This window comes from Zalophus californianus, chromosome 8, assembly GCF_009762305.2.
Source record: "Zalophus californianus isolate mZalCal1 chromosome 8, mZalCal1.pri.v2, whole genome shotgun sequence".
Taxonomy (NCBI): domain Eukaryota; kingdom Metazoa; phylum Chordata; class Mammalia; order Carnivora; family Otariidae; genus Zalophus; species Zalophus californianus.
In genome coordinates, this window is record NC_045602.1 from 124,461,331 (window position 1) to 124,485,243 (window position 23,913).

At 40.8% G+C, this 23,913-nt stretch overlaps 1 protein-coding gene across 5 annotated transcripts in view; it reads left to right on the forward strand.

The window, feature by feature from the left end:
• Window positions 1-23,913, forward strand: part of PKIG (cAMP-dependent protein kinase inhibitor gamma) — a 97,547-nt gene that overhangs the window by 146 nt on the left and 73,488 nt on the right. The window contains exons 1-3 of one of the 5 annotated variants that reach the window (XM_027622025.2): window positions 90-187; window positions 664-697; window positions 18,274-18,434. The gene's annotated coding sequence lies outside the window, so the exon portion shown is untranslated. Of the gene's footprint in view, window positions 1-87; window positions 188-663; window positions 698-5,160; window positions 5,294-18,273; window positions 18,435-23,913 lie in introns of those variants that run through there. The other 4 variants (XM_027622026.2, XM_027622024.2, XM_027622029.2 and 1 more) reach the window with 4 other exon arrangements.

The window sequence follows — 23,913 nt, forward strand, 5'->3', positions numbered from 1 at the left end:
GACCAGGCTCTAAGGGGGAGGCGGGGCTAAGCCGGCCCAGAGGGGAGGGAGGAGGCGGGACTAGCCCGGCCCGGCGCGGAGGTGGGAGATGCGGGTAAAGCGGCCGGGAGGGGCGGGAGCTGTGAAGGCTTTATTCCTTCACCTCACTTGTATTCACTTGGGAGCCCGTTATGTGTCGACATCTGAGGTACAGAAGTGCACAGGAATTTACGGCCTACTTAAAAAAAAATTTCCTAATTCCCACCTACTTAAAAAAGGAGTCTGACACTGAACATACATGCACCACGACACGTTGTGATGAGTACCATGAAGTAGTATGAGGGAATATCCTTTCAATAAAAGTTTCTTTAATGCTTACTATGTGAGGAGAAAATAATGTAGCTGGGGCGGGGGGAGTAATCCCAGAGGGGTGTTCTGAGGAATTTATATTTAATCTGAGAACCGAAAGACGAGTCCAAGCTAATCGGGGAAGGATGGGTGTTGTTTCTGAAAATGAGGGGTATACACCCCCCTCGGGGTACACGAAAGGGCCTCGGGGTGCATGAACGCATTAGGTAGCACTGAACGGCAGAGTCAGAAAGCCCTGTTTCAAACCAAAGAGAGTTTGAGACTAGTACTTTACTTAACGTGTTTCTAACATTTGCTTATCTCCATTTTTGACAGAGTGAAGGCTTCATTTTCCAAATCTCTCCAAAAGGTAAGCCCATCTACCGTTAAATAACATTGTTTTGTTTTAGGGTTTGTGTGTGTGCTTGCAGAAGTTCTTTGATTTCTCCCAAGCAGTGTTACTGAACCCCAAAATGGGCTGCCCGTCGTCGCTCCAAAGGTCGATACTCGAGAGATGAGTTATGCTTGGAAAGGAATAGGAGCTTTGTTCAGGAGGCTGGCCACCTGGAGAGAAGGCACACTCTTGTCCAAAGTCCAACTCCGAGGTTTCTGCCTGGCCCAAGGATTTATAAAGGGGTTTAGGGCAGTTAATCAGTAAAAGGAGTGCGGTGGCCCCAACACTTCTTGATTACGTGCAGACTCCATGGTGCCGGCTACAAACGTTAATGCGGTGCTCAGAGGTTGTGCAAAGGAGTCTGGCTCCTTAGTTCCCGGGGTTTGTGCAAGAGGGTCTGGTTTCTGTTTTGCAAGGTGCAGAAGTGCGCTGTTCTTTATAGGAAAGAATGCACGATCTATAGACACACAAGGAAGGGTTAGTTAATCAGTCATTCAGGCTCAGGGTGTTTGCTGAAGTTTAGATTACTGGGTTGGCTGGAGGGGCCAAGGCAGCTTCAGCAATGCTGGTTTTCCATTTAAGAAGTGATGTAAATTTTACTTTGTAAATTTAAGTAAAAACTAAGGGTCTATTTAAAGAAAAAGTTTTGAGAAGTGATTCACATATCTACATAAAAGTGCAGGTGGTGTGCAGATAATGGCAACAATGATGAGATTGTTAAACAGATGACTAAGAAGGGAACATTTACCTGGGAATATAAGAACCTGTAGAGTTTGGAATCCTAGAATATTTAGATTGGAAGAAGCCTTAGAAATATATTTGAGTCTGTTTTTTTACAGAAATGGAAAAAGGCTCGAAGTAGAATGGTTTACCCCAGGCCACAGAAAGGGTTGATGGCAGAGGAAGGAGAATTACTCAAGCTTTCCTAATTCCCACCTGAGTCCTTCACCCCACCACCCCCCAACCCCTACCACCAAATGCCTGCCCAAGTCAGGTTGCTTTGCGATCACTGGAAGTAACCCTTCCAGATGACCCTTAAAATCCTTACGTCTTCCTGTTTGGGTACTGCTGGACTGGGTCGAAGAAGGTTAAGACTATGATAAAGTCCACGATCAAATCCCATCAGGAACATTTCTGTACTCAAAAAAGAATCAGATTTATTTAGCTCGTTCAGCAAGGGAGAATTCACATCAGAGAAAACATGAGGTATCTTGCTAACAGAGAGTTGGGAAGAGCTTATTGTAGGATTTGGGTTTGTGCTGGGTATCTGTAAGGAGGGTTTAAGCAAGTGGGGAACGGTTTTGAATTGGATACAGTCAAGAAGCAGGGGCGATTCAGTGGTTAGCTATCTTACTGTTTTACCCAGGAGGCGGGAGGATTGAAGTGGGGCCAGAGTTCTGATTGAGAAGGAAGCAGGACACACTCATGTTAGAAGAGGAGGATGTTGTCATTATTTGTGGTTCCACAGTGGCCTTGTCCTTGGCTTGTTCCAACGACAGAGTGGCCTTGTCTGATATTTGTTTACATCCTGTGAGCGCTGTTTAAGTTCAGTGAGGAACACTGGGTCTAGCTGGCAGCTGAAAAAGTTTCATTTTCTCGTCTGTATCACTGTGGGATCCTGCCCATCTCTCAGGGTTTTTGACCCTAAGTGTTTGAGTGTTCCTCCTCTAGGTGGCAAAAGTGGGGAAAGTGGATCATTTGCTCCAGTTTCCCACCTCATGCGGGAACCCCTCAGCAGCATCTCCTCTAGGGCGGGGAGCTCACTGCCAACCAAGGCAGCCCCTCCTATTTTTACATGTTGATTGTCAAAACTAGGTTGTTTTTTTCCCTGTAAGGGGGGAAAGTTTTCCTCTACCCTCTAGGTTCAGAGATGGGGCTGGGGAGGCCTGGAGGCTTTTATAGTATTCTGACAAAGGATGATAAATTTTAAATTTGTAGAGAAACGATAAGACAATGAAAAGGAGTTTAGGCTATTAGGGAAGCAGACGACTGTGGGAAGGTAAATACAAGGGAGAAACTAATGGAAGATAAGGATTGTGTTAGTAAGGTGTGTATGTAGATTCCTCTCACTGATAAAAGCCTGGAGTTAGTGATCTGTGATTAATTTCTGCTCTTCCGGATGGAGAGGAGGGGAGCAACACCTTCACACACAGAAATTCATAAGGTCGAGAACAGAGAACTTTACTGTGTCTACTTCTCAGATGTTTTCAGCTCAAAATAATCCTTATGCCAAAGTGGCATATTCTGATTCGTTACATTCGTATATATTGTTTGAAAAGATAATACAGGTACTTGGTTTTTAGAAATACTGCATAAAAGAACATACAGTGAAAATGTATCATCTTACCCCCTCATCTCCCAGATCTCTTTCCAAAGTTCATATATGCATATGCCAGTATTATATGTATTATGTCATTCCCTTTTTACATGTGGTAGCATTCCAACCACATAGTGGTGCATGATTGCTTTTTTCACTTAACTCCTTTCATTTATTCAATAAATATTTACCACACTCTTACTATGTGCCAGGCAGTTCCCAGTGATGAGAAAGCAGCAGGGAACAAAACAAAATGCCTGCCCTTAAAAGAGCTTCTGCTATAGTGAAAAGAGACAAATAATAAGCAAAGATAAAATGTCAGATACTGACAGGAGCTATGAAGAAAAATAATAAAACAGGCGAGGAGAACACAGAGTTGGTGGGGCTCTGCTATTTTAAATAGAGTAGTCAGAGCAGGTGTTTTTGAAGACCTGATATTTGAGCAGAGATACTAAAGAAATGAGAAAGCAAGCTGCAGCGATATCTGGAGGAAGAGTGGCCCTAACATGGAACAGCAAGAGGAAGGGCCATGAAACACAAGCATGTGTTAACAAAATTCAACCAAGTAAATTTGAAGATCTAATTGGCTTTATTAAGTGATTCTTCAATCCAGTAGCACCCATCTAGCAAGTAGAGAGGCACTGCAAGGAGTTATACAAAATGGAAGCTTTTATAGGAGAGTGAGAGCAAGAAAGTTATTAGCAAAAGAAAAGGATTTTTCTAGGCAAGGCCACTTTCTAGGGGAAAAGCAAGTTGTCTTATCATGCAGATTATCTTGTCCTTCTTCCGGGGGATGGAGAGGGCCCCGGTGGCCGACCCTTTGGTGAGGACTGAAAAATTCCTGGCTGACTGATTAAGACTGTATTTCTGGGGGAGGTTGAAAGTGTGATTCGATTACACTGGTATCTATACAAATGGTATTGAGCACCATTTGGGAATTCTAAATGCCACCATTTGGGGCCTGTGTTGTTGTTTTTTATTGTTGTTGTTGTTGTTGTTTTTAAACACATGCTACCTAAAAACAAGGCCAGTGTGGCTGGAGCATAAACAAGAGGGAAAATGATGAGAGATGAAACTGAACATGGTAACAACTCTGGATTTTACCCTTAAATGTGATGGGATGACTGTTGAAAGGTTTTGAGCAGGGGGAAGGACATGATCATGCTCACATTTTGAAAAAAGGACATTTTGGCGCCTCGGTGGCTCAGTCCTTGAGCATCTGCCTTCCGCTCAGGTCATGATCCCAGGGGTCCTGGGATCGAGCCCCGCATCGGGCTCCCTGCTCCGCGGGAAGCCTACTTCTCCCTCTGCCACTCCCCCTGCTTGTGTTCCTGCTCTCACTATCTCTCTGTCAAATAAATTGAAAAAAAAAAAAAAATCTTTAAAAAAAAAAAGAAAAGGACATTTTGGCTGCAGGGTGGAGAACAGAATGGGGGCAGAATGGGCAAAGACTAGTTAGGGAGACCACTGGCGTAAGCGTAGCTTGAAGATAGGTCTTTATCGAAACTATATCCACATCTATGTCTACTTCGGTCTCTCTTAATTCTTGCCGTAGTAATTCATTTTATGGGAGCAATGGATATCCTTTGTGCTCACCTTCCAGTATATCTGCATGATTATTTCAAGAAATACAATTGCCGCTCAGAAGTTAAAGTAAACTTGCCATATTGGAATGAAATCTGATGATCTAATTCTCACCTTGAGCCCAAAGAAACAAGTTTATTCATTCTTTGCCACACGACCCCGTCTGAGAGTAAAGGGAAACGCATCGCCACTCCTCCCACATCAGTTTTCTCGACTTGAAATATTCCCAGTCTAGCAAGCTTCTGACTATGGCCCTGTTCTCTCCTCGAACCGTCCCCGTATCTGGTTACAGAGAGATAAACTGAGGCAAAGGCAGGCTCCGAGGTACAAGTCCCCGCCCCTCCCCCGCCTTACTGTCTCCTTTAACCCCCAGCATTCCTTTCCTCTCCCCTCCTCCCGGGGCCAAGTTCCAGGCTGCCAGACCCCACCTTGGTCCCTCGCGGCTCAGGACTCCAACTCCCACTCCTTTTCCCTCCTCCAGCCGCTCGGAGGCCGCGGAAGGGGACGCGAACACCCCTGGTCCCTTCCGAGCCGCCGTAGCGCCCGCCGCGGGAGTTCGGCAGCTCCGGTCGCCAAGGCAACGCGCTCCGCTGCGCGCTGCGGGCGCCAAGCAGCCCGGCGGAGGCGCAGCGGGCCGGCGGCCCGGGCTCGGCGAGGCGGCGGGTCGGCAGGTGAGCAGGGCCGGGCGGGCAGTCGTGACCCAAACGCGCCGCCCCGGCGTCGACTCGTCGCAGCAGGTCGGGGGCTGGGGCGCGGGGCACCCCCGGGAAGGAAGCTGGGGCCAGACATTTATCCCCTCCCCGGCGCCGGGGCGGCGCCCCCTCCTGCCTTTTAACCCCGCTCGGCGCTGGCTTGGAGTGCGCTTTAGGCTTTCTGTATTTTGGGCCCATTGCATAGCCTGACCTGCAGGTTTCTTCAAAAAAAAGAAAGCCCCTCTTGTTTAGGGTTTGGGGAGTAACTCAAAACTGCAGAAAATGTATGTCTGTGCGACTCTCCTGGGGCCAGAGAGGATTGACTTCATTGTGCATCAGTTTTCCCATCTGCTAAATGGGCATAAAAATAGTTGTCTCTTAAGACAAACTATATTTAAAACCCTTGCAGGTAAGTCCTCAGTATCTTGGAGCTTTTATCATTACTACTACTACAAGAAAGTCCTTGATTGAGCATGTATTGTATGCCAGGGCCTGGGCAGATCGCCAGGGGTAAAGTGAATGAGACATACTGTCCTCAGGGAACTCCACAGTTTTACAGTACAAGTAAGAATTCATTGCGATTCGAGCTATGGTTTTGGACATACAGGGGACTGTGAATGCATAGAGAAGGCAGTTAACCTAGATTTCAGGGAATGAAGCTAGGGAAGGTGGTCAAAGGGAGATTCTAGAAGAAGATGACTTCCAAAATGAGACATGAAGGCTGCCTGTGTATTGGGTAGATGAGAGGCTGGTGAAGTGCACAGTGTTCTAGGCAGAGAGAGCTGCATGTGCAAAGCCCAAGGGATAGAGTGCAGGCTTATTAGGCCTCTGCAAGGATCTCATAGGCTGGGTAGAGACTCATTCCAAGGAGCTGAAGTGGTCTGGCTAGATGATGTTTGAGAGATAAGCAGGTGCCCCTTCTGAAAGACTTTCCTTGTATCTCCTTGTAAGTTTTAAAGAGTTTGGGTTTTAGCTTGGGGGCATTGGGGAGCCATCAAAGGATTTTAAGCAGGTAGTGAGTGTATGTTGCATGTGTTTGATCAGAGGTATAGTTTCAGAAAGATCAGGGGTTTTTTTTGTTGTTCTCTCTTGGCCTTCATTCCTCCAATCTGTTTTTCACATTGCAGCCATTCATTTATGGCGATTCAAAAAATATTGCTTAAAATATTTATTTGTTTGTTTGTTTATTTATTTACCGAGCATCTGCTATGTGCCAGGCACTGTGGGGGCAGTAAGGACTCAGATCCCTGCCCTCATGGCATGCATTCCAGACATGTTCCAAGGTACATTTGTGGGGTACAGATATGAATCCAGTACAGCTGGAACTTAATATTGGAAGAGATTTTTAAAAAAGAGAAGAAAAAGAAAAAAAGGCCTAGATCATTCAAGGCCACTGTGTTGCACACTCCTGGAAGAATTCATTTCGCCTATACTAAGAAGGGATGACTGAGAAGTAGGAGGAAAACTAGGAGAACATAGTGATGAAAGCCGAAGGAAGAGGTTAATTTTGCTGGATGCTGTTTAGGTTTCAAGTAAAAGAAGTTAAACATTAAAATGTATCCTTTGGGTAAATAAATATGGAGGTCACTGGGGACCTAATTGAGCAGATTTGGTGAAATGGTGGGGGTGGAATCTAGAATATCGGCAGCTTCCAAAAGTTCAGTGTAATATATCAGTGGGATGAGGAGAGAGTGGGATGTGAGAAAGTAAAGACAAAGTGTAGGCAGCTCACAGGAGTTTGGCTGTGAAGGGAGAGAGAGAGAAAAGGCTGGAGAGCGACTGGGGAATAAGGTGAAGTCTTAAGCATGAGAGAGAGAGAGAGAGAGAGAGAGAGACGTGAGCAGATTGAAAGGCTGATGGCAAAGAGCCAATAGAGAGGGGAGAGGCTGAGAAAATCCAGATGAAAGGGGCAAATCAATGGCACTACTTTGCTGAGAAGGGAAGAGTGGATGACATCCACAGCACAGATCCTTCACAAGGAGTCTGACAGCTTCTCTGGAAGCCAGGCAGTTGCCCACAAGGAGTGCATCGGTGTAATGCAGCGACAAAAAAATAAATAGGAGGTGTAAGTGTGGAGGGGAAGTTATATTTTCATTATTGTTAGCAATTGAACTAATATGTGTTAAGCACGTTTCATGTACTAGTCTCCATTAGTAATGTGATCTTGACAACAGTCCTGTGAGATAGCTTCTGTTATGATTCCCAGTCTATGGATGAGAAAATTGAGGTGTAAAATGCATAACCCGGGTCATACAGGATTTGAATCCAGGTCTGCCTGAGCCCAAAGCTTTTACTCTTAATCACTATGTGGACAGTATGATTGTCTACCTATGGTATGATGATCTGCTGAGAAGATTCAAGAGAATTAAGTTAAAAATAATTAGATGTAATCAGGTTAAGTAAACAAGCAGGTAGAACGGAGACAAAAAGCAATAGCTTTATATAAGCACTAATAGTCACAAAATGTAATTGTAGGAGACATGAGAATAACAATGTGAAAAATAAATACCTGGGAACAAACTTTCAAATAAATGTGCCCAGACTAGCTACATAGAGAACAAGAGTGACTGGAAGGGAGGACGCTGGGTACAGACGGGTGTTTGGATAAGGAGGAGGTATTTTTGTTTGGGAAACTCAGGGTATTGATACCAGAACAGGGCACGTAAAAAAACAAAAACAAAACAAAAAAACCGGATGTCTATCATAAGACATAATGAGAAAATATGCAAGATGTTGACTATGATGTTTTTATTATCTGAAAAGCTGAAAACAGACTGTTTCAATTATGGTACAGTCATATGATATATACTATCAGCCATTAAAAAAGAATGAGGTGAGGGCACCTGGGTGGCTCAGTTGGTTGGGCGACTGCCTTCGGCTCAGGTCATGATCCTGCAGTCCGGGGATCGAGTTCTGCGTCGGGCTCCCTGCTCGGCGGGGAGTCTGCTTCTCCCTCTGACCCTCTTCCCTCTCGTGCTCTCTATCTCTCATTCTCTCTCTCTCTCAAATAAATAAATAAAATCTTTAAAAAAAAAAAGAATGAGGTGGGAGCGCTCTCTCTCTTTCGCTCTCTATATATGAGAAAGATGTTTACATCATATGGTTCAGTGTGAAAAGCTCATCACAGTACAGTGTATTCTTATTTTTGTTTTTTTAAAGGTATACATACACATTTATAGGAAAAATGTCTAAAAAGATTAGTTCTTTTAAAAAACATTTTTTAAAATTTTTAATTGTGGTAAAATGCCCATAACATAAAATTTACCATCTTAAACATTTTTAAGTGTACAGTTCAGTACTGTTAAGGATATTCACATTGTTGTGCAACAGATCTCCAGAATTCTTTCTTCTTGTAAAACTGAAATTCTATATTATCCATTGAACAGTTTCCTCATTTCTCCCCCCGAATCCCTGACAACCATGCTTCTACTTTGTTTCTATGAATTTGACTACTCTAGATACTTTATATAAATGGAATCATATAATATTTGTCTTTTTGTGACTGACTTATTTCACTTAGCATGTCCTCAAAGTTCATCTGTGTTGTAGCCTGTGTCAGATTTCCTCCCTTTTTAAGGCTGAATAATATTTTATTGTAGGTATATATACATGTTGTATATACATTGTATGTATAAACATTTTTTTATCCATTCCACAGATGGGCACTTGGGTTTTTTCCACCTTTTGGCTGTTGTCAGTAATGGTGCTATGAACAGGAGTGTACTAGAAAGAGAAGTTCTGTGTGTCTGTGTCAGGAGATTATGGGGAGACTTTTATTCCTTTCCTTATTGCCTTATTTTCCTTTTTTTTATGAGCATGAATTGCTTTTATAATCAGAAAAAAAGCAGTAAGGAAATGTCCTGTTTGGGGAGATGGGGGAGTAAAAGGTTTAAAAAAGGGGGGGCTGATCTTGGGCAGTGGCAGCAGGAATGGAATGGAGAGGGCAGATTTGAGAGACATTTCAGGAAAATTAACTAGAAGGTATGGGAGGGGAGAGTGGAAGACTGGCCATGCCAGTGGTGAGAAGGGACATCAGTCCTGAAGGGCCTTAGACTAGTGGGAGAAGGGAGGATGTCAGGCTGGAGAGCCACCTGAGCCTTTGTTCAGGAATTTGGACATTTTCCTGAAAGCAGAGGGAAGCCATTGAAAGGAAGGGAAATGACTAAATCAGAATTGCATTATAGAAAAAAAGCACCCTGATTCCCTCCAACCCATTCTACAAGCTGAAGCCAGATAGTGCCAAGTTTCCCTTTGTGTTACTTAGGCTTGGACCTCTGCTAATTTCCTTTTATTTAAGATGAAGCATTAGTGCTGAAAGATATATATCTACTCTCCTAAAAGCACCTGGAATATTTTAAACAAAGTGCTGTTTAGATTACATTGATTTCTAATTGTGTTCAGTTTATCTCAACAACACAGTCTCCTGTAAATTTACTTTCGACCTTCAGCAGAGGAAGTATGGATAATTGGGGAAGTAAACAAGAAATATAAAATAACTCAAGTTAGAGAACTTCAATATATTGCTAATAAATTTTGACACTCTCCTTTTGGGAGAAAAGGGCCAATGTTTAGCAAATACTGTCATATTAAGGAGATAGTACAAAATAAAAATTCTGGAAAGTTCTAATAGACTCAGCCCATTACCTATTTCTACTCTGATAAAACTGTACTGTTTGCTTCTAGAGCATCACAGAGAGAGGGAAATATCATGCTAACACATGTAAGAGTTTTGCAGTTTATATTATAAGGGATGGGTTTTCAAAAGATGTGAGTCCATGATCTCATTTCATTCCTCCTAACAATTGTGTGAGGCAGGGATTATCATTCCCGTTTTCAGATGAGAAAATGGAAGATCAGAGGATTCAAAAGACCTCCAAAGTCCTACATCTCCTAAACTCTGGAGTTTGAATCCAGGTTTCCTTTTCTTTTTATATTATAGTTTCTTAATATGGGAAAATTTAAACATATACAAAAGTACAAAGAATAGTTAATAAATGCCAGTATACCCATATGCAGTCGTTATCAACATATGGTCAGTTTTATTTCATCTGTAACACCCACTCCCTCCCTCCCTTGGATTTTTTTTGCACCTTGGATTATTTTGAGGTAAATCTTAACCAATATATCATTTTATCTGTAAATGCTTCAATATGCATCTAAGAGAGAAAGGACTTTTTCTCCCCACTATCATACCTGAAAAATGAACACTAGTAATTCCTAAAAAAATCTAATATTTATTTGGTACTCAATTTCCTCAGCTATCTCATAAGTATCTTTTGACAACTGGCTTGTTTAAATTTGGATCCAAACAAGGTCCACCTATTACACCTGGTTAATTGTCTCTTAAGTCTTTTAATTTATAGCAATTTCTTCTCTCCTTTTTTTTTTCTTTGCCTAATATTTGTTGAAAAAGTAGGTCATTTGTCCTATACCACTTCTCACATTCTGGGTTTGCCTGACCACATCCCTCTAATGTGTCCCTCCATTCCCTTTATGTTTGCGGCCGTTGTACTTTATGGGTGGTGCTGTGTATCTCAGCAGCAGGCAGTAAAGTCTAGTTTTCTCACTGGATGTGATTTTAAGATTGATAATGGGGTTCAGGTGTTGTTAGCATGGCCCATCCATTATAAGTGTCTCATCAGTCTTTCACAGAATGGTTTTAGCTCCCATTAATGGTCATTGTCCAGATCTATTATTTCTTTAGGGGTTGGAAAATGAATCTAGGTTTTCTGATGCCAAGTCATATACTCTGTTAAATTCCACTGTCTCCTTATTAAAGGAATGTTTTGCACACTGTCCTGTATTCTCTGCTCTGGTAGGTGGAGAAAAATCCCTCAATTAATAATTCAGCTTAATATATATATATTTTTTTTAAATAGAGCCCATATGCTATGTCCAGTACTGGTTGCTCACAACATTGCTTTCCTAGGTTGGTCTTACGTATTGGCAACCACATGGTGGAAAGGCTGCCTATGTCAGTGGTTTTTAAACTGCACGTTGTTACACATTAGTATTTTAAAGAACTATTTGGGGGAGGAGTTCCAGCATTTTTTTTTTTAATGAAAAATCAGAATAGAAAGAACAACAAAAAATCAGAGTGCATCTCATATAGTAAGAATAAACTTTGGTTTGTAAAATTTTTGTTTCAGCTCTTTTTAGGTATGTCTGAGCCATGATATAGAATGTATTTCTTATTGAGGTCTTGGTCAAAACCAGATTGTTTGAGTGTTCAGATGACTACCCTGAGACATAGCAAGTTTCCCAGTCAAGGATTCAGTTATGTTCCAGTGTACTACTTATGAAATAGTACAGTATATTGATTGATTTTAGAATTTCCTTTGAAGACTCTTTTGGGTGACTGACAGTTAACCAAAATTACATTACCCCAGTGACCTGTCCTCTTGTATTCAAGTTGAAGAAATGTGAACTCTACAGGGATTTGTTTTTGATTCTCTTTTACCCTTGAGGGTAATGTAGATGATTCCAGTCAGCACTGGCATCATTAAAAGTCATCCTGGAGGGGGGCCTGCTGGCTCAGTAGGTGGAGCATGCAACTCTTAATCTCCCGGTTGTAAATTCGAGCCCCATGTTGGAGGTAGAGACCACTTCAAACTAAAATCTTTAAAAAAAAAAAAAAAGTCATGCTGAGGCCTCAGCAACATGAGTTGGTTGGGAAAGGGGAAAGACCTCAGGACTGGGCAGGTGGAGAAACTGACTCAGCCCTTAGCCTGGCTTCTGAGGCGTGGAAGTGGGGTAAGGCAGCCATGATGGTAACAAAGATAGCCCTAATACTATTCAGACCTTGGTTGGAATTGGTTTAGGACATGGGCAGATAGGATATTTAGTGACAATGTGATAAGGGATTAGGAAATGCAGATGTTGGACTACAGTTAACATTTTTAAAGCTGTGGAGACTGAGGTTCAGAGATTAAGTTGCTCAGAATCAGCCAATAAGTGGGGAAACAAAATTTCAAGGGTTTACCAAATCCTGGAAATAGTCTGAATAAATGTTCATGCTGAGTAAGTTCCTTAATAATAGTACCTACTGTGTGGAATTGTTGTTAAGGATTGAATATGTAGTTAAAGCACTGAGCACAATAAGTAGTAAAAGCACTTAGCACAGCCTTCCTATGAGAACCACTCAGTAAATATTAGCTATTATTATTTCCTTTTTAAAATAATGAACCCATTTTACTTTGTCTATTTTTAACCTCTTCTTATCCCAGAAATGATTAAAGCTGTATTACAAGGATTCTTTTCTGTTATTGTTGAGATATAATTGACATATGTCGTTGTACTAGTTTTAGGAAGGCAACATAATGATTTGATTAATATTATGAAATAATTACCACAATAAATTTAGTGAACATCCATCAACACACATAGTGACAAATTTTTGTTTTGTTTTTCTTGTGATGAGAATTTTTAAGATTTACTCTCTTAACAACTTTCAGATATGAGATCATATAGTATTTGTTTTTCTCTGGCTTGTTTCACTTAGCATTATGCCCTCAAGGTCCATCTATGTTGTTGCAAATGACAGGACTTCCTTCTTTTTTGTGGCTGAATAATACTGCCTTGTGTGTATATACCACATTTTCTTTATTCTTTTTTTTTTTTTTGGAAGATTTTATTCATTTGAGAGAGTGAGTGAACAAGAGAGCACAAGCAGGGGGAGGAGCAGAGGGAGAGGGAGAAGCAGACTCCCAGGACTCCCAAGATCATGACCTGAACTGAAGGCAGACGCTTAACCGGCTGAGCCACTCAGGCGCCCCTTCTTTATCAGTTCTTCTGTCAGCGGACACTTAGATTGTTTCCATGTCTTGGATATTGTAAATAATGCTGCAGTGAACATGGAAGGTGCAGATAAATCTTTTCAAAATAGAGATTTCATTTCCTTCAGATCAATACTCAGAAATGGAATTCCTGGATCATATGGTGGTTCTATTTTTAATTTTTTGAGAAACCTCCATAGTGTTTCCATAGTGGCTGTACCAATTTACATTCCCACCAACAGTATAAAGGTTTCCGTTTCTTCATATTTTTGCCAGGACTTATTTATTATCTGTTGTCTTTTTGAGAAAAGCCATCCTAACAGGTATGATGTGATACCTCATTGTGGTTTTGATTTGCATTTCCCTGATGATTAGTGATGTTGAGCACCTTTTGGCCATTTGTATGTCTTCTTTGGAAAAAAGTCTATTCAGATCCTCTGCCCACTTTTTAATTGGATTGTTTGTTTTTTTCCTATTCAGTTGTGTGAGTTATTTGTATATTTTGGATATTAACCCTTTATCAGTTATGTGATTTGCAAATATTTTCTCCTATTCTGTAGGTTGCCTTTTAGTTTTACTGATGGTTTCCTCTGCTATGTAGAAGTTTTTTAGTTCAATATAGTCCCACATGTTTATTTTGCTTTTTGTTCCCTTTACTTTTGGTGTCACATCTAAAAAAATCATCGCCAAAAACCATTGTCAAGGAGCTCACCTATGTTCTAGGATTTTTCTGGTTTTAGGTCTTACGTTCAAATCTTTAATCCATTTTGAGTTGATTCTTCTGTATGGTATAAGTGGCCCAGTTTTATTCTTTTGTATGTGGCTGCCCAGTTTTCCCAACACCATTTACTAAAGAAACCATCCTTTTCCCCATTGTGTATTCTTACCTCCTTGTCATAAATTAATTGACCATATATGTGTGGGTTTATTTCTGGGCTCTCTGTTCTCTTCTGTCGATCTGTGTGTCTGTTATTTCTGAAGTATGTCTCACGATGTAAAATGGGTAAGCCTCTTGCTACCGCCTGCTTGGTTTCATTTTTTCACCTGCTGCCTTTGCTTCTATATGGACTGCTGACATGCCCTTCTTATTGAGAGAATGATTAGCATTCTCCTGTGGTTTGAGACAACTAATAGCTACAAGATATTAGAGAGAAACTGGCACCTAGGTGGGATGGCTCTGAAAATGGTAGGATTTGGGGACATATAGGGGAGGTATAGGATTTGTGGAGGTACGCAGGTGATCAACAACTTTTGAACAAAAAATGAAGCAAAATGTATTGTACCTAAAGCCTTTTTTTGTTTTTAATTTTTATTTTTATCAAAGTAGTAATAAAGACTTCTGTGCTATAACATTCTCTATTTGAGGATTTCAGCTCCTTGGAAAAAGATATATTTTTTAAGATTTTATTTATTTATTTGTGGGAGAGAGAGAGAGAGCGCACAAGCCAGGGGGGAGAGGGAGAAGCAGACTCCCCACTGAGTAGGGAACCCAGTGCGGGGCTCAATCCCAGAACCCTGGGATCGTGTCCTGAGCCTAAGGCAGATGCTTAACCAGTTGAGCCACCCAGGCATCCCAGCTGCTTGGAAAATGAGAGTATCATACATGTGTCATTTAAAAATATAACTTGTAAGTTTTCATAAACAATATGATAACATTAGTTGTACATGAGGTGGATTTGGGTAGGTTTTTTAAAATTTATTTATTTATTAGAGAGAGAGCGAAAGAGCACATGTGGGGTTGGGGGACAGAGGGAGATGGGGGAGATGGAGAGAATCTTAAGCAGACTGTGCACTGAGTGCAGAGCCCCGTGCGGGGCTTGATCTCACAACCCTGAGATCACAACCTGAGCTGAAACCAAGAGTTGTATGCTTAACCGACTACACCACCCACGTGCCACTTAAGTGGGGTTGTTTTTATTTGTTTGTTTTTTGTTTTTTTGAGGGATTGTCTGTGGCCAGTGTACTTTTTGAATTTTTGTACCAAAGCTTAGCATTTTACATTTTTCTGATTGTATTTTACTGCCTAATAAAATAAATACTATATGTATTATTTTAAGTCTGTTTATCTGAAACACAATACCTGTTTCCTTGTTTAAAACCTGAGGTATTAGATCTTTTCAACTTAGGTTATTTTCTTGTGGATAATATTTCCAGGGAGAGGCCAATAAAATGGCATAGGTTTCTTGTGTCCTCAGAGTCACTGTTCTCTTCTAGCCAACATTTGGGAAATGCTAACGCTCATAGGAATGCAGAGTTATATAGTGGGAAGAACAAGAACTTGGGTTTCAGGCAGATCAGGGTAAACTTGGGCAAAGTCTTTGAGTCTTGGTTCCTTTATCAGTGAAATGTCTCATGAGATCCTTTGAGAGTAAACCATTACATAAAACCTGGCCACTAGAAGGGGCTTAATTTAATAATTATGAATTATCTTCTGTTCTCCCACTCCCATTTCCACAAACCTACCTACTGTGTGCTTCTGCTTATCACTAAAAGGAAACTTGAAAAAGAAAAGTTGGTGGTCTCATCCTACTTTCAACATCAGTTAAACATATATAATTATATTGCTTTTGTGTGTGTGCAGTGTTTAACATTCAGTGGTTCTTAATGATCTCATGTTACATGTGGTCCATATGGCCATATTTTCCAAACCAAAAAATTGGTTTGATGAGTTTAGTATACTCAGAGGATCAAGAGAACAGCATACTTTTTTTTTAAAGATTTTTTTTTTTTTTAAGTGATCTTTACACCCAACATGGGGCTCAAATCTCACAATCCCGAGATCAAGAGTCACATGCTCTACCGACTGAGCCAGCCAGATGCCCCTAGAGATCAGCATATTTTAAAATAGTGCAGTCTTGGGGAAATCCTAGATGTGCTTTTATGTATCCTGAGGAAGCAGTACAAAGTCATGGTGAGGACTGGAATCCTTTGGAATCCTTTGGACGTGACTTCAAATCTTGGCCTAGGCACTTTCTACTTTCCTGCACAAGTTACTTAGCCTTTCTTTCTAAGCTTCAGCATTTCCTCATTTGTAAATGGATATAACCAGGGTTCCTTGTTTCATGAGGATTGCATGAGATAAATGACTCAGCACAAGGCCTGGCAAGTAGTAAGTACTTGACATATAAATGTTAACTGTTGTCATTATTATGAGGCCTTTGAAACAGGTGCACCTTTTTTGCAAAAGCCTGTAGAAGCACAAAAACTTCTAAAGTAACTCAGTATTTAGTAACTTACTAAATAATAACTTCTTTATTAGGCCTGCTATGGAAAAGGCACAGAAATATTTTGAAGACCCAGTGCCCAACTTGGCATGCCCCTGGGGAAGACCTGACTTTCTCACAGTATTTGAATAACTCTAAAGCACCTATTCTATTGCCTCTAAGATGATCTCTTTAGAGTATGGATATTTTTTGGCTCATATTAACTTGTATTTGTTCCAGAAGTAGGACAGACTTCAGCATTAACTTAATCCACTACGAGGCTTCTTTCCCTAAGATTGTCTTGGTTGTACCCTCCTCAGGTTGTTGGCTTCATCATCAGGCCAGCAGCAAAATAGCTGTGGCAGTTCTGGGCCTCAGATCCATGTATGGACCCATCAAAGGAATTAAAGATTCTTTCTTCCCCTGTTCTCCTAAGTGAGCATTTTTCTCAGAAGTTCCCAGAATAGGAGCACCTGGGTGGCTCAGTCGTAAAGTGTCTGCCTTCAGCTCAGGTCATGATCCCAGGGTCCTGGGATCAAGCCCTGCATCAGGCTCGCTGCTCAGCGGGAAGCCTGCTTCTCCCTCTCCCACTCCCCCTGCTTGTGTTCCTGCTCTCATGTTCTCTCTGTCAAATAAACAAATAAAATCTTAAAAAAAAAAAAAAGAAGAAGAAGAAGTAGTTCCCAGAATACTAATCCTAGAATCTCGTTGGCCTGAATTGGGTCATGTGCCCATTCTTGAACCACGTCCTGTCACCAGGGCAATGCAGTGCCTTTTGGCTTAGGCTTGGTTCTTGAACAAGTTATTTATGAGGGGGATGAAATTATCTTTAGGCCAGTCAAGAACAGAATTGTGTTTCCATTAGGATGTTTTTCTGTGAGCATGAGGAATGAGTGGATTTGTTAGTTAGGAATTTTTGTTGGCTGCTGATAACAGTGCTTTAGATAACACAAATTATTTTTCTTTCAAAAAACAGTCCAAAGTAGGCAGTCTCTTGCTGGACACATTGCTACTTCCAACCATCTAGGGATTTTGTTGCTGTGGAAGAAAGGGAAATGGCTGTAGGCCTGAAAACGTGCAGTACCCACCACAGAAGGCAGCCAGCAGTCTCCACTATACCTTTCATTTGGAGGAAACCACAGTTGTTGTCATTTTTTTTTTTAAGATTTTATTTATTTATTTGAGAGTGAGAGCAAGAGAGAGAGAGCGCACGAGCAGGCAGAGGGGCAGAGGGAAAGGCAGACTCCTCACTGAGCAGGGAGCCTGATGCGGGACTCCATCCCAGGATCCTGAGATCATGACCTGAGCCAAAGTCAGACACTTCCACTGAGCCACCCAGGCATCCTGGAAACCACAGTTTTGTATACGCTTACTGTCTATTCATGATTTTTTAATCAAATAATGAGATCATATTCTACATGTGTTATAATTCATATTTTCCATTTAATAGCATCTTGAGTATCTTTTCACGTCAGTTAATATACAGTAGAAGCTTCTTCAGCTCCACTTGCAGAAGCTAGATTAACAGATCCTCTTCATTTTTACTCTAAAATTTAGTGTTTAATTCCCATGGCCCTTTGAATGTTCTTGGCCAGTAAACAACTCTATACTATGCTGTCCAATACAATAGCCACTAGGCACATGTGGCTGTTTAAAGTTTAGTTAATTTAAGGGCGCCTGGGTGGCTCAGTCGTTAAGCGTCTGCCTTCAGCTCAGGTCATGGTCCCAGGGTCCTGGGATCGAGCCCTGCATCGGGCTCCCTGCTTGGCGGGAAGCCTGCTTCTCCCTCTCCCACTCCCCCTGCTTGTGTTCCCTCTCTCACTGTGCCTCTCTCTCTGTCAAATAAATAAATAAAATCTTTAAAAAAAATTTAGTTAATTTAAATTACATTAAAAATTCAGTTTCTCTATCTCAAGAGTCACCTGTGACTGGTGATTACTGTGTTGAACAGTCCAGATACAGAACATTTCCATCATTGCAGGAACTTCTGTTGGACAGCCCCGCTCCACAGCACCAGCACACTGCAGCTCTCGCCTGTGTGGGTTTCAGGAGTTTGAGTATAGTGATTAAAGTCACCAAGTTGGAACCAGACTGCCTGCATTTGAATTCTCACTCTGCCATTTACTAGTTGTGTGACTTCAGGTAAGTTCCTTAGCTTCACTGTGCCTCAGTTTCCTTATTTGTAAAGTGATGGTCACAGTGGTACCTGGACTGTGAGGAGTAAAGGATTCAATGTATGTAGAGTGCTTATAACAGTTGCCTGGCACATAGTGAACAACTGTAAGTATTTGCTACCATGATGATGTGATGATGGTGGGGATGGTGGTGATGACCAACAAGAGTCAGCTGGGTTTGTTCCCAAACCTGTTCGTGCCAGTTTTACTTGCTCTTGTAATTGCAAAATAACTAAGTGTTATGTTGGCTAATGAGATTTGAGAACATAAAGGGAAAAAAAGACATTGTTTTTGTGAAAAATAAGTTTAGTATGTCTGAAAGACCTGATAAAGGACAAAAAGAAAGTTCTTGTGAAATTAGAAGTAGAAGAGACCTCTGAAGAAATTGAGGAAAACAATTCATCAAAAGATAGGATTTTGCCTTCAGACTACTTTACATGGGTGTGGTTCATGCGGGAACTTTAATTACTACAACTTATTTTCAAAGAAAAAGCCTTAAAAAAGGAAAAGAAAAGAAAAAGCCTTGGTCCCTTATCAAGTATTAGGCAAATGAACATACATTTTTAATGAGTCCTCTCTTTAACTGGCTGTTTCTGGTTTTGTTTTTTTAATGAATTTTACCATGATTAGTCCTGATCCCATCAGGGAAGAGTGTCTGTTTTCTTTTTTAAGTTGTCTTGTAGGGATTACTGTGCATCTGTTGAAATGAGACCAAACCCTACTGTTGGACATTTACATTGTTGCTTGGTTTTTAGTGTTACAGTTGGTGCTCTGATGAGCTTCTTTACAGATAAATCTTCTCTAATCAGTATGTTTTGATCCCAGCAGTTCAGAGGAATCCTGCCCTTTTCATTGAGAGGCCCGGATTTTAATCTGGAAATGATTAGAATACCATAAAACAGGGCATGTGGGCATTCCAGCCCTAATGTTGCTTTTGGATTTAGCTCCATTTCTTCTTGTGGGCCACTTGCTGATTTTAGGTAATGTTTAATGTTTGATACACCAAAAAGTTTGGACTGTCCCAGAAATTTCAGCGTAACGGAATATGTCCTGATGTGACTTCTTTTTCCAATTCACATAGCACTTTGTTTGAACTTTGCTTTTTATGGCATTTCTCCTAAATAGTCCTCCTCTGTAATCATTTTTGCATTTGTGTTGTATTTGCTATTAAACTCTTAACTTGTTGAGGACAGGAGTCCTTCGTTGGACCTTTATATATCCTAACATAGTGGGCCCCCACTTTGTGTTCATGGAAAGAATGGATGAATCAATGTTGCTTTCTTCTATTATGACATAGCCATCGTCCATAACACTGCCTTCGAATTCCTTGTTAGTGGAGGCTAGTCTTCTAGGCTCTTTAATAGGTTAGATTCCACCTTAGAGCAAGACATGTTAATGTTTGTAAGGTGATTTTAAAACATAAACAAAGGTAGAATTGTATAAAAAGAAACCCCCCATTACCCGTCATCTAGCTTCAGTAGTTATCAACATTTTAGAATCAATTTTGATTTGGACAGAGAGAACATGAGGACTCTGAAGGGCCCGTTTTGATTTTGTGGGGAGAGAAGCAGGGCAAGTATCATGGGCAGGGTGGAGAAAAAGGAGGTGATGACCCAGGACAAACCTGCCCACCTCCCTCCTAGAATTGTTGCCAGGGTTACGTGAGTTCACATATGAACAGCGCAAAGAACAGGGCCCCGTACAAGGTGAGTGCAGCTCAGTGCTGCGGCTGCCGCATCATTATTGTCACCACTGCATAGCTTGAGGGAGTGGAGTTTGGTGGCCGAGGCACTTACTAACTTGGTGACCTTCGACATCAGCCTTTCTGAGCTGCAGTTTCTTCGTCTGAAAAATGAGAATGATAGTAATATCTTATATACCACATAAGGCAGTGCAATATGGCATGTAAATGTGTTCTGGATTAATTAACGTTAATTTTCCAGAGTGATGTTCTGGCCTGGAGGGACCAGGCTTCTGGAATTTTTTGGGAATCAAGCCTATTACTCGTATGGATTCTTGTTCTGAGACTTCATGATATTAACGGGCCCCAGAGTCATTTGACAGCTTAGCAAATAAATATAGCACAATAAGCTTTGTTTCCATTTGCAAAATGTTTGTTTCTAAAGCATGAAAACAATTTTCCTTTACATAGCTTGTCCATATAAGCCCTGGAAATGGAATACTTATCAACCACGTTAATAAAGGGATAAAAATAGTTTTCCTAAGGAACAGTTTGCTGGGAATTAGTGTTGGAAAAATGTTGTGGCAGAATCTGTTTCATCATATTTGAAATATAAACAGATTTTCATTTGTCTTTATTTTTCTTATAACACTTTGCTCAACTCCTAATTAAAAATAGCTTTCCCAAATTCCTCCAGGATTCCTCTTAAAAAAATCAGTTTTCTTTTTCTTTTAATGAAGTCTAAGTTTGAAACACTTTGCTTCCTCCTTAGTGCTGCAAAGAACTCTAGTTATGCAAAACATTCATCCAAATCACATACATATCTGTCTGAGATAAGAATTAGTAAATACTGTGGGAAGAGAAATAGAATATCCCTGGTGGTTATAATACATTTCTGCAGTGTTTGTTTGGACGGGGCAATCAGCTGTCACATCTCCTGGGCATGAGAGTTATATAAATCCTGGTCCAAAGGTTGGTGTCCTACACTTACATTCTCAGGAAAATTTTCTCTTCTCAAACTACTGTTTGACATAGGTTTGACTTTTTAAAAGTTTGATTCTTGTTTTAGTTAGTTAGCCTTGTTACCATTTGTGATTTATAGCATCTTGGACTTTTATAAACTACTTCACTCAAACAAACTAAACCCCCATTGTGGACCCACAAATAACATAAATAAATATAAAATGCAGTTTTGTCTCAAAAAGAGCAATATCCTAATGCTACTATTTGGCCCCAGTGACATATGACCTCTCTTAGCTTTATTTCCCATAGTCTGTTCTATTTAAATGTTTTATTACACAGTTTCTTTTCTTGATGCTTTTTCCTGGGTTTCCAGTATATTTTGTTGATATTTCTTTCGAAAGGATCTAACTCAAATAATCTCTAGTAGTCATCCAGCCAATTTTGTATTAGAAGATAGGCTTCTTCTGATTTATTTTATTTTATTATTAAGATTTCATTTATTTATTTGAGAGAGAGAGAGAGAGAGAGCTCGTGCGCACAACCGGCAAGGGGCAGGGAGGGGCAGAGGGAGAGGGAAAAGCAGGCTCCCCACTGAGCAGGGAGCCCAGCATCTAGGACCCTGGGATGATGACCTGATCCAAAGGCAGACGCTTAAACCAACGGAGCCACCCAGGCACCCCAGTGCTTCTTCTAATTTAAATCTAATTTAACCTTCTAGATTGGTTCTAGAGATGTTGACAGGAAAAATGTTGGATTTTTAGAATCATGGGAATGCTTACTTCTCTGTGATACATGTTTACATCTCCTTGAGTAAAAAGGAAGTTAGAAAGGGGCTGAATGTACTCCTTGATCTAACTTGTTGATCATTGAAAAATGAAATTTGGAACTAGTTTTAACTTCTGAAGGAATTAGAAGATTTTTATCCCGTTCATGAGGTGTAACTTCACTTTATTATGTACTAGAACTTTAGGATCAAATTTTTTCTTTCATTTCAACATATATTGAGCACCTACTATGTGCTTAGTATTGTGTTGGGTGTTTTACATATATTAGTTCATTTAATTCTCAGAGAAGCACTGGGTAGGTAGATAGGATTTAAATACCCAGGTGCTTAAACTGAAAACCTTCTTCCTTGATCCCCCTTACTGTCCCGTCCACCCCCAGTCCCTTTGGCTACATTGCGATAATAGCACAATACACACTGCTCCTTCTGCAGCCTGTGAGCTGTCAGCAGCATTGGCTGCCTCTTCACAGGTCTCCCTGATTCCCTTTTTTTTTTTAATTTAAATTCAATTAATTAACATATAGTGTATTATTAGTTTCAGAGGTGGAGTTCAGTGATTCATCAGTCTTATATAATACCCAGTGCTCATTACATTATGTGCCCTCCTTAATGTTCATCACCCAGGTACCCCATCCCCTGACCCCCCTCCCCTCCAGCAACCCTCAGTTTGTTTCCTATGATTAAGAGCCTCTTACGGTTTATCTCCCTCTCTGATTTCATCTTGTCTTATTTTTTCCTCTCTTCCCCTATGCTCCTCTGTTTTGTTTCTTAAATTCCACATATGAATGAGATCATAAGATAATTAATTGTCTTTCTCTGTTTGACTTATTTCACTTAGCATAATACCCTCCAGTTCCATCCTTGTCATTGCAAATGGCAAGATTTCATTTTTTTTTAAAGACTTTATTTATTTATTTGACAGAGAGAGACATAGCGGGAGAGGGAACACAAGCAGGGGGAGTGGGAGAGGGAGAAGCAGGCTTCCGTTGAGCAGAGAGCCCGATGCAGGGCTCGATCCCAGGACCCTGGGATCATGACCTGAGCCGAAGGCAGATGCTTAACGACTGAGCCACCCACGTGCCCTAAGATTTCATTTTTTTGGTGGCTGAGTTCTATTCCATTGTGTATATATATATATATATATATATATATATATATATATATATATATATATGTATGTGTGCTTGTGTGTGTGTGTGTATATATATATATATATATATATGCGCCACATCTTTTTTATGCATTAATCTGTCGATGGACATCTGGGTTCTTTCCATAGTTTGGCTATTGTGGGCATTGCTGCTATAAACATTGGGATGCAGGTGCCCCTTCAGATCACCACATTTGTATCTTTGGGGTAAATACCCAGTAGTGCAATTGCTGGGTCATAGTGTAGCTCTATTTTCAACTTTTTGAGGAACTTCCATACTGTTTTCCAGAGTGGCTGCACCAGCTTGTATTCCCACCAACAGTGTAGGAGGGTTCCCCTTTCTCCACATCCCTTGCCAACAACTCTCGTTTCCTGACTTGTTAATTTTAGCCATTCTGACTGGTGTGAGGTGGTATCTCACTGTGGTTTTGATTTATATTTCCCTGATGCCCAGTGATGCTGAGCATCTTTTTCATGTGTCTGTTGGCCATTTGTATGTCTTCTTTGGAGAGATATCTGTTCATGTCTTCTGCCCATTTCTTGATTGGATTATTTGTTCTTCGGGTGTTGAGTTTGATAAGTTCTTTATAGGTTTTGGATACTATCCCTTTATCTGATAAGACATATGCAAATATCTTCTCCCATTCTGTTGGTAGTCTTTTGGTTTTGTCAACTGTTTCCTTTGCTGTGCAAAAGCTTTTTATCCTGATGAAGTCCCAATAGTTCATTTTTGCCTTTTTTTCCCTTGCCTTTGGAGATGTTTCTAGGAAGAAGTTGCTGTGGCCGAGGTCGAAGAGGTTGCTGCCTGTGTTGTCCTCTAGGATTTTGATGGATTCCTGTCTCACATTTAGGTCTTTCAACCATTTTGA